The sequence below is a fragment of the Polypterus senegalus genome, chromosome 6, assembly GCF_016835505.1.
Source record: "Polypterus senegalus isolate Bchr_013 chromosome 6, ASM1683550v1, whole genome shotgun sequence".
NCBI lineage: Eukaryota > Metazoa > Chordata > Cladistia > Polypteriformes > Polypteridae > Polypterus > Polypterus senegalus.
The window spans coordinates 5,675,554-5,684,725 of record NC_053159.1 but is presented as its reverse complement, the minus strand read 5'-3'; the positions used below and the strand labels follow the sequence as shown (position 1 = coordinate 5,684,725).

Below are 9,172 nucleotides of genomic sequence, written 5' to 3'. Positions count from 1 at the left end.
TAGCAGTCCGCTTTTTGTGATGGACAGTTTATAATGGGACAAGGAGATTAAATGTCCAGACAGACACACACCTTGTAATCAAATAAGAATTTTAAATAAAAACAAAATGTTACTAATGTACTAAAGAAAGGAAGAATAATATGGCTTTAGAGAGACACTGACATTCTGGGACTAATTTTGGAAGCATTCAATCACACCGTTTTATTCTTAAATACAATTCCGTACAGTGCCCATAGTAGTGGTTCATAAAGAGCAGTCTCAAGAGGATTTAAGGAAAGATCTGAAAATGCTTTGGACTCCCACATCATTTGAAAACAGTCTTCAGTTGCTGTTTCCAAGTATTTCTGTTGGGAAGCACTTACGATAAGCATGATGCATCATCCGAGTTGAGCTGCTGTAAAAGTTGTCAAGAGGAAGACTGATGAGGACACACTGCCAGTTTGCATATAAAAAGGGGTTTACAGTAGAAAACAAGTAGATTTACTACCGTCATATAGTATTTAAGATGGCCATTTCTTTTTTTTGGATAACTTCTTATTTTGATGCTTTGTTAGAACAGGGATATATTATTTTGAACAATGCATTGATGTAGAATATTTTTTATTATGCCGTAGATATATACTGCACATTGGGTTTTTTTTTATTGTTACAAATGATTTTAAATATATTCATTTAAAATAATGTAAAGACATCCATGCTTTTTAAGTTTTTCCTGGTCTTAGTATAAATATCCTTTCACAACTTAGCATCAAAAGGGTACATTTAACAAAAAATAAAAGAAACCAAAGAAGATTCATTTTTGTGTAAAAAGATGAAAAAAAATGTCTTACCTTTTTGTGTGTGAGTCAGTAAATATTTTGATTGCAGCATTTATTGATGTCTCGTTCATTGTGCCAAGGCTCCTCAGTCCCTGGAATCTGTTGCAGTTTTGAAGGTTTACTAAAACACTCATTTAGCTTTATTTGGTGTACACCTTAAAAATGCTAGACTTCTGTTCAATCTGCATTTATATATCCACTGTTTTTTATTAGAAGCTATAAATAAATACGCTATTTATTGTATTCTTTTATATTAAGTGTCATTAGCTTTTCAATTTCTGTAAAAGTCTTTTTTTTTAATTATATGTTGTTTTTGCACCTAAACTGTCTCTTCAAGTTCATTTAAAGAATGACAACTCCAGATGTTCTCCAGGAGCTTGCTGCATGAAAACAGATGGTCTGAGGTAAAGTTTAACCTCAATTACATAAAAGTCTGTAGCTTTTTAAAATAATTACTGACTCATCCTGGTTAGCCTGCTGACATTTTAATACTTGCTAATAAAATGAATCTTCCAAAAACATACACCCAAAAACAATGTAGCAAATTTGTGTTGACGGATAAGCAAGTACAGAATTTAAACCAAATGAAGCTATCATTGTTTTCGGCACACATTTTGTATGATTCTAATGAGCAGCACGTTTCTGTTCTCTGAAATGTATTGCGCAGAACACAACACAAAAGCTTGGCAAGACCTGTGAAGGGTCCCTGACTAACAATCTATGTGCTGAGGGATTGTGATCTACTATTAAAATAAGTGTATTTTCTTATAAGTAAATATTTAAATAAACTGATGTTTTGTATTTTACTGAAATTGTGTTATGTCTTTTTATGATGCATTAATGTGTAAAATCTGACAATGAAATTCTCTTTAGATTGATGTCATAATCTTTAGTCAGACAAAATCAGACTTGACAGGCCAGCTCTGAGTTTCTGAGTAGGAAAAGCAACTTGTGGGGTTGTTTTAGTTTGAAAATTCCAACTTCAAATGAAACACAGCATATATAAAAGAGGGTGTCGGGGACCTCTGGAGATGTGCTAATTCGCAGGGTTTAGCTAACAGAAAGCCGAGTGCAGGAGTCACGGTCAGAAGACTCGCAATATGAGACTGTTGAATTCCAGTATTTTATATTTATCTAACGTAAAAAACAACTGAAACAATAAACAAACATGCCGAAGATAAACCAATATGGCGGAAAAATGTCTGTCGTGAACAGGCAACCACTTCCGGTTGAGGGCGTGACCTCATTAAACTTTCTTACAGCATATATTCCACCTCCTGTTAAATGTTTTAAGTGCCAAAGGTTTGGGCATATGGCGTCAGTATGTAAAGGAAAACAGCAACAAGCTAAATGTGGGCTTGAACTCAACTATGGCCAGTGTCGAGAACAGATAATAAAGTGTTGAAATTGTGGTGGGAGCCACAGACCTAACTAGATGCACCTCATATCCTAAGTAAATTTTTTTCAGGTAATTTCCTTTAAATGACAATCCTATTGACTTAGTAGGAATGTTTCCATCCGTATGTATTGTAATATGAGATCCTTCTCCTGCTCACTGTTTTTTTCAAATATTCTGTTATTTCTTTAACATTTACTTCAGATGATATACCAGAAACTGTCTTTGTGTTCATTTTGCAAATAAAGAAATTTTTTTAGCTAGATTTGATATTCTTTGTTAATCCCTGTGGAGAAATTGTCTTTTTGTATGACCTTTGGTGGTCAGAACACAGCATCAGTCATTTTACAGTGCCCCAATTTTCAAGGGCCCAATGGAGAAAGATCGCTTTTGACAGTAAAGGAATTTGAACCTGAAACCTTACAGATGTCACCGTTAATCGTGTATTTTATAGCTGTGCCCATTCCAAAATATTTTGGTCAGAGGTTGCTGGTCAATTATTTGTGTGCTTTTATAATCTTGTACTGATTTCTGACAGTATAATTTTTTTACTTTAGTTACTCAGAGAGGCGAGAATTACTTTGATAACACCTCTCTTTAGATTGTTTTCTCATGGTGTGGAATCCCTCTGTACAACTATATAAAAAAAAAAGCAAGTAAACATATTCATTATTAATAATCCAGGTATATGTATTTTAAGTGTATTTTTATTGTATACATAATGTCTATATATCCCCAGTCTTAGTTCAATTGTCATTTTCAATAACTGTTTTTTAACACAAATCCGGCATCTAATATAATAAATGCCCATGCCTTTATGAAGTCGTGCAAATTAAATTTATTACAAACAACAGATAAATAAATACAATATGACCCGTCAAGTGAAACAAGAAAAAATACAAAATCCATAAACTCTATGCAACAATAACTCATGGCAAATCAATCCATGTGTTACTATTAAGTCATCAATCTGGTTTAGTACAATGCTATATACTGTATACCCTGCCGTTCTTTCTTAAACTCCGTGAAGTGCCTTGAGCATGGGAAAGGCGCTATATAAATAAAATGTATTATTATTAAAAACTTCAAAAGACTGTTGGCCAGTTATCTTATCAAAACATCTTTATTATACATTGTTCTCGTCTCTTTCTAAATGAATCTTAGCCAGGAGAGGTATATATATATTTTTACATTTAAGATATCTTATTTAAAGGTTTACCAATGCTATATCTGTCCTAGTGTCTATATAAGCACAGGGAACTCCAGTCTCTGTATTACATCTTACCTGAAGAAGGGGCCTGAGTTGCCTCGAAAACTTGCATATTATAATCTTTTTGTTTAGTGAGTAAAAGGTGCAATTTTTCTTGACTTCTCCCTAACTTTTACTAAAAAAAAATACAACGTGTCTCGTATGCGCTCCCATACCATCCTTTCCTCGTCCCGGGTTAAGCCGCCGCTTCCGATCTCCAGCCGACTACATTCAGGTGGAAAAGGCGGGTTTTGGTTCGGCGCATGCGCCTTGCAACTGGAGATTTGGAGCAAAGGATGGGTGTTCGGTAGAGGACGACGGCTTTGGGTTTAGTTTTATTTTGATTAACTGATAAATACAAGTGTTATTTTCGAACAGAGTTGGTAAGAGCGAATTGTACTTTACGATTAAGTTGTAAGCGTTTTGATTTTTAACTATGGTAACTTACAGGTGCGCTATTCGTTGTAAGAAAATATGACGGGGCAGGGGCCCGCAAAGAGCATAAGCGAGACGTACATTTTTTTGTGCGAGGACCTGTGGAAGTAAACTACGTGAATTAGTAAAGAGCTAAAATATATGAATATGGATACATTAGTAAGCGTATATATTAAACCGTTTGTTTAGCAAAAAACCACATAGAAAATGTAGCATGTGAAGAAGGCCATTACCGCTACGCTTTTGCTCTCGACTGTTTTCCTGCCTTGCACCTGCTGAGACCGACGTAGGGTTACGGGTCCTGTGGATCAGAATTGTCCTGTCCGTTCCAATTCTGCTTTTTGGCGCCAGTAAAGGTTATTAGAAATTCATCCATCCATCCTCTTCCGCTTATCCGAGGTCGGGTCGCGGGGGCAGCAGCTTAAGCAGAGAGACCCAGACTTCCCTCTCCTCGGCCATTTCTTCCAACTCTTCCGGGAGAATCCCAAGGCGTTCCCAGGCCAGCCGGGAGACATAGTCCCTCCAGCGTGTCCTGGGTCTTCCCCGGGGCCTCCTCCCGGTTGGACGTGCCCGGAACACCTCACCAGGGAGGCGCCCAGGAGGCATCCTGATCAGATGCCCGAGCCACCTCATCTGACTCCTCTCGATGCGGAGGAGTAGCGGCTCTACTCTGAGCCCCTCCCGGATGACTGAGCTTCTCACCCTATCTTTAAGGGAAAGCCCAGACACCCTGCGGAGGAAACTCATTTCAGCCGATTGTATTCGCGATCTCGTTCTTTCGGTCACTACCCATAGCTCACGACCATAGGTGAGGGTAGGAGCGTAGATCGACTGGTAAATTGAGAGCTCTGCCTTAAGGCTCAGCTCCCTTTTTCACCACGACAGACCAATGCAGAGCCCGCATCACTGCGGATGCCGCACCGATCCGCCTGTCGATCTCACGCTCCATTCTTCCCTCACTCGTGAACAAGACCTCGAGATACTTGAACTCCTCCACTTGGGGCAGGAAATTGAACCATAATTCTTATAATAGTACTGTTAGACACCAAAAGAATAATTCATTTAGAGGCATTCGTTTTTTTAAGCTTAAGTTGCCTCCTCCGCGTCGTTCTATCCATCGTTTCTGTTCCTGCAGCTAAAAGTTTTGTATGCAGTTTGCATGTTTTTCTCACATTCACATGTTCCGTTGGCTACGCATAAAACGTCACAAGGATTCTTCTTCTTCCTTTTTCTTTCCCTGCATTTTTTCAAGGTGGATTTTTTAACGACCGGATACCTTTACTGATACCAACCGTCGCCATTTATCAGGATTTGGAAGCAGCTCCAAAATGGAGGCCGAGTTACATGTTGGGGATTGCATCCGATAAGTCGCCAGTGAGTGCGTTACTTTAACCTCATAGATACTTTCTAGTCACCTCGGCCAACTTTATTACTCTTTTTTCCAGTTTATGCTTCCGTTGTGAAATACATACACACGAGCGAAATGTGCCTCAGTGCTTTAAACAGTCCTTGTCATTGTATTTCCTTCATCATTTATTGTTGTTAATACAGTATATGAACTACTGGCCAAAGCATTATACTTCAAGGGAGTAGGGGGCGTTTCTGGGTGAGCGTAAGCAAGTCTTCGCAAATTTTGAAATGTGTTCGAAATCGGCATGTAATTGTTGATTAAATGTTTCCATGTAAATTAAATTCTGAATTTCTGCTTGGGATTAATAGTTTGTCTGATTTTTAAATTTCACTTTAACGCTATTACTGAAAGTCACTCTAGAGAAGCTTTTACAATTTAGCATAACCGATTGTTTTGTGCAGTAATACATGGCCATGTATGTTGTTTAATATTTGTTATGTACAGAAAAAATGTACTTTAGAGTAACATGAACAGGAAAAAGCAGTTAACTTAAATGTTTAATTTGAAGCTAAATACACTGGGTAAAATGAAGTGGACAAGATAGACATTGTTACAGGCCTGGCATATCGCCTTTATCCACTTTGACTTTTACAGATCTAGGGGTGTGTTAGTGATGGGTCATTCTTGAACGATTCGTTCATTTAATCTTTAATGTGTCTCGGGAAGAACCAGTCGTCACGTGGGACTGATTTGTTCAGTCGCGCATGCGTATTTGCGCAACTTCCTATAGATTCTGTATTGGAATTCGAGTCGTTCGTTCATCACGTGACAGCCCCTATAAGCTTAACCTAGTATGCAGTCTGAGCCGGAAACAGAATTGAACGAAATGACTCGAAAAAAGGATTCGTTCATTTTGCTGAACGAGACTCAAAGGTCCGAGTCGGTAAAATGATCCGAACTTCCCATCACTAGGGTGTGTGTGTGTTTGAGTGTGTTCATTTCTTTCTCTCCACCATCCAACATGTGTTCAGATAGAGTCAGCTGCCCTCACTTTTAAATTTCTTTGTGTGTGCCTCTGTGTACGTACATGTGCATTTACACAATGAAAAAAAGCATATTTTTCTAGTGAAAATTATAATTTTAAGATGTGAAAATCAATTTGTTTACCACAGACAAAAAGCCAGAATTATTTGTCTGACATCTTTATCCAAGGTGACTTATCACATTTGAAATATAATTGGTTACAGCCTGAAATTTTCAGCACCGTAGAATGAGAATCTGAATTTAACTTGATAGGATATTTTAGCACACTGTAGTTCATCAGCTGTCAAGGGCATTGGGATGATGTTCACCTTAGAAAAGTCCCATGTGAAGTAAATGTTGTTGACATGCAGGCTAAGGTTTGTAATACTTCATTAATACACTCATTGCTTGGTACGGTTACAGTATGATAAACTGTCTCTATTTTGTCTGCAAAGCTATTACAATTCATACTTTCTCCGTGTGCAGTAGCACTGCAGTAAACGTACAATGCACCCACATCGAGGTAAAAGAAATCAACAGCAAAGGATTAACCAGTAGGAACAGCCTCACCCCATTGGTCTAGTTTGACAAGTGATGAAATTATCTTGAAAAAAGGCATTCTGAAGTAAACAGCTTTGTCTATAAAAGCCATTTGGAAAAGTTGCATTTTGAAATAAAAACATTTTTTTTTTTTTTAAATGTGGCCATTTTGAGATAAAACCTGTAATAACTAAATGTAAGATGCCTGCTATTTTGAAACAATAAAATGATGTATTTCATAATAATTAGACAACTTTTAAGTTTTTTCACAATTTATTGCCTTGTTTTTTATATATATACTAGCTGTGTAACCCCAGTGCTGTAAAAAGCATGGGGTCCTAGAAACTATTGAAATCGTCAGAAAAAAAAATTAAATGTAGAGATGTCAGTAATTGAAAGGAACTACTTTGGGCATCTCTCTCTTAGTAGGATTCATTTTACCGACATACTCACGCATCGCTTGTGCATTAGCAACTAAGCGACTTTGTCTTTTTTCGGAGGTTTCGTTCTGCTGATGTGCTTGCATCACTTGTATATGTTTAGAGGTGGAGCCTTTACCCCGACTCCACCTCTCACTTTCAGGCTGGGCAGACAGACGCACGCGCTTCATTTCTATATATATATATATATATATATATATACACACACACAGTCACTAACTTGTGATTATTTAATCTTTTTATTTAATTTTGGCGCAAAAGGTTTCCATACTTAAGGTCATGTTTTCTCTTGCTTTAACTGATGGTGGCAGTGATAAGGTCTGCTATCTAGAGCCAAGTCCACTGCTCATATATACTGTGAAAAGCCATAAAAATCAATTGCTCTACAGTAGAAACAGAGGGAAATTGTCACATTTTGTGTATTTATCTTAATTTTTATCATTATGGAATTATTAGAACACTGGCAATGTTTAGGCACAATATAAGGAGCATTGTTAAGAATCACTGCAGATTATTGAAAAACTTTATTTTCATACTTTTCACTGCTGTGAATCCAGTTCTTCATAATCCAAACTTTCTACCTGTTCCTTTTTAGCAGAGGTCACGGCCAATCCATTCAACCTCTCTTAAGTCGTATTAAACACAATTCCTTTTGTTTAAGGCTTATAAAACATTAATGCTGGAATTTTATAATTGAACTTAAAAATCTCTTCACATGTTCCTACGTCAGGTTGGAAAAGTGAAATGGAATGAAAATATGAAATTTTATCTTTAAAGACACTTTCAGTTTATTCCTCTTTAAAATATTTTTGAAATCGCAGACCTGCAGACATGTAATTAGCTGCAGGTAAGTTGCTAAACTCTGACTTGTCAGAATCAGGCAGACAAAACAGACGGCTAGTTATCAGTGGAGAGAGCAGCAGAAATGCAATTTAGCAGCATTCCTCCAAAAACGTTGGTTTCGTAGCAGCCTGAACCCACTTGATCCATGCTTTAATAATTCCATAGTGCCTGTCCTTGCAGCATGAGATTCAAGGTGAACTTCTCTGCTTTAAATGGACTCTGCTCAAGACCAAGATATTGAATACCATTCTAACTGAGCAAATAAAGGGACCAAATGCATGTGGGACAGCCCCACTAACAAGCCAACTTACATGACGAAAACCTGGTGTTTGATTTGTGAAATTGTTTTTTACAACTGTTTGTGGGGAAAAAAACACATAATATCCTTTGGGATACTGTTAAAGATGCATATTTCAAAAACAATTTAATTTTCATGTTCAGAAATGATGAGTAAGGGGCAGCACCCTACCTCCAGGAAGCAGGCAGGATCAGTGAGACAGCCCCACTTTCCACCTGTGCCCCAGAGATGGATGGGCTTGCTGACAGAACCTTCAGAAGAAATGTTGTGTGTCACTATCACAGAATTGTAATGGAATGAGGTGACATCAAGGTGATTAAAAAAACAAAAAACAAAAAACTATGGAGATAATGATACCAGGTTAGCAAGAGAAGCACAGAGTTTGAAGAGTTGAGCAAGGGAAGAGAGATGGTGCAGTCACAATAAGCAAACAGAAATGAAGCAGATGGAAAATGCATTGAAGTCAATGTTACTGTAGTATATGGAACAGGATTTGCACATATACTGTACTACCAGTGTACAAGTCACTGAAACACCTAAGGTTAAAGTATTTTACTGTCAGAAGTAAGCACAGGTTCTTCTGTGTAGAAAAACGGTGAAGGAGGCAGGCATGGTGCTTTCCTGCTGTTCATTAATAAATTTCTCACTTGTTCTTCGCTCCTGGTGAATCTTCCGCATGTGCGGCAACTGAACCACGATCGTTATCATTTGCAGGAGAGGAAGACTTCAAGTGTGCTTCATGCTGGAAGTTTTAGACCTATTCGTCAAAAAAATCTAAG

General features: G+C 37.6%; 1 protein-coding gene across 3 annotated transcripts in view; it reads left to right on the top strand.

Moving 5' to 3' along the window:
* The first annotated feature begins 3,734 nt into the window (after window positions 1-3,734).
* Window positions 3,735-9,172, top strand: part of rbm44 (RNA binding motif protein 44) — a 71,224-nt gene continuing 65,786 nt past the window's right edge. For 2 of the 3 annotated variants that reach the window (XM_039754930.1, XM_039754928.1), the window contains exon 1: window positions 3,735-3,846. The gene's annotated coding sequence lies outside the window, so the exon portion shown is untranslated. Of the gene's footprint in view, window positions 3,847-5,185; window positions 5,273-9,172 lie in introns of those variants that run through there. The other variant, XM_039754929.1, reaches the window with a different exon arrangement.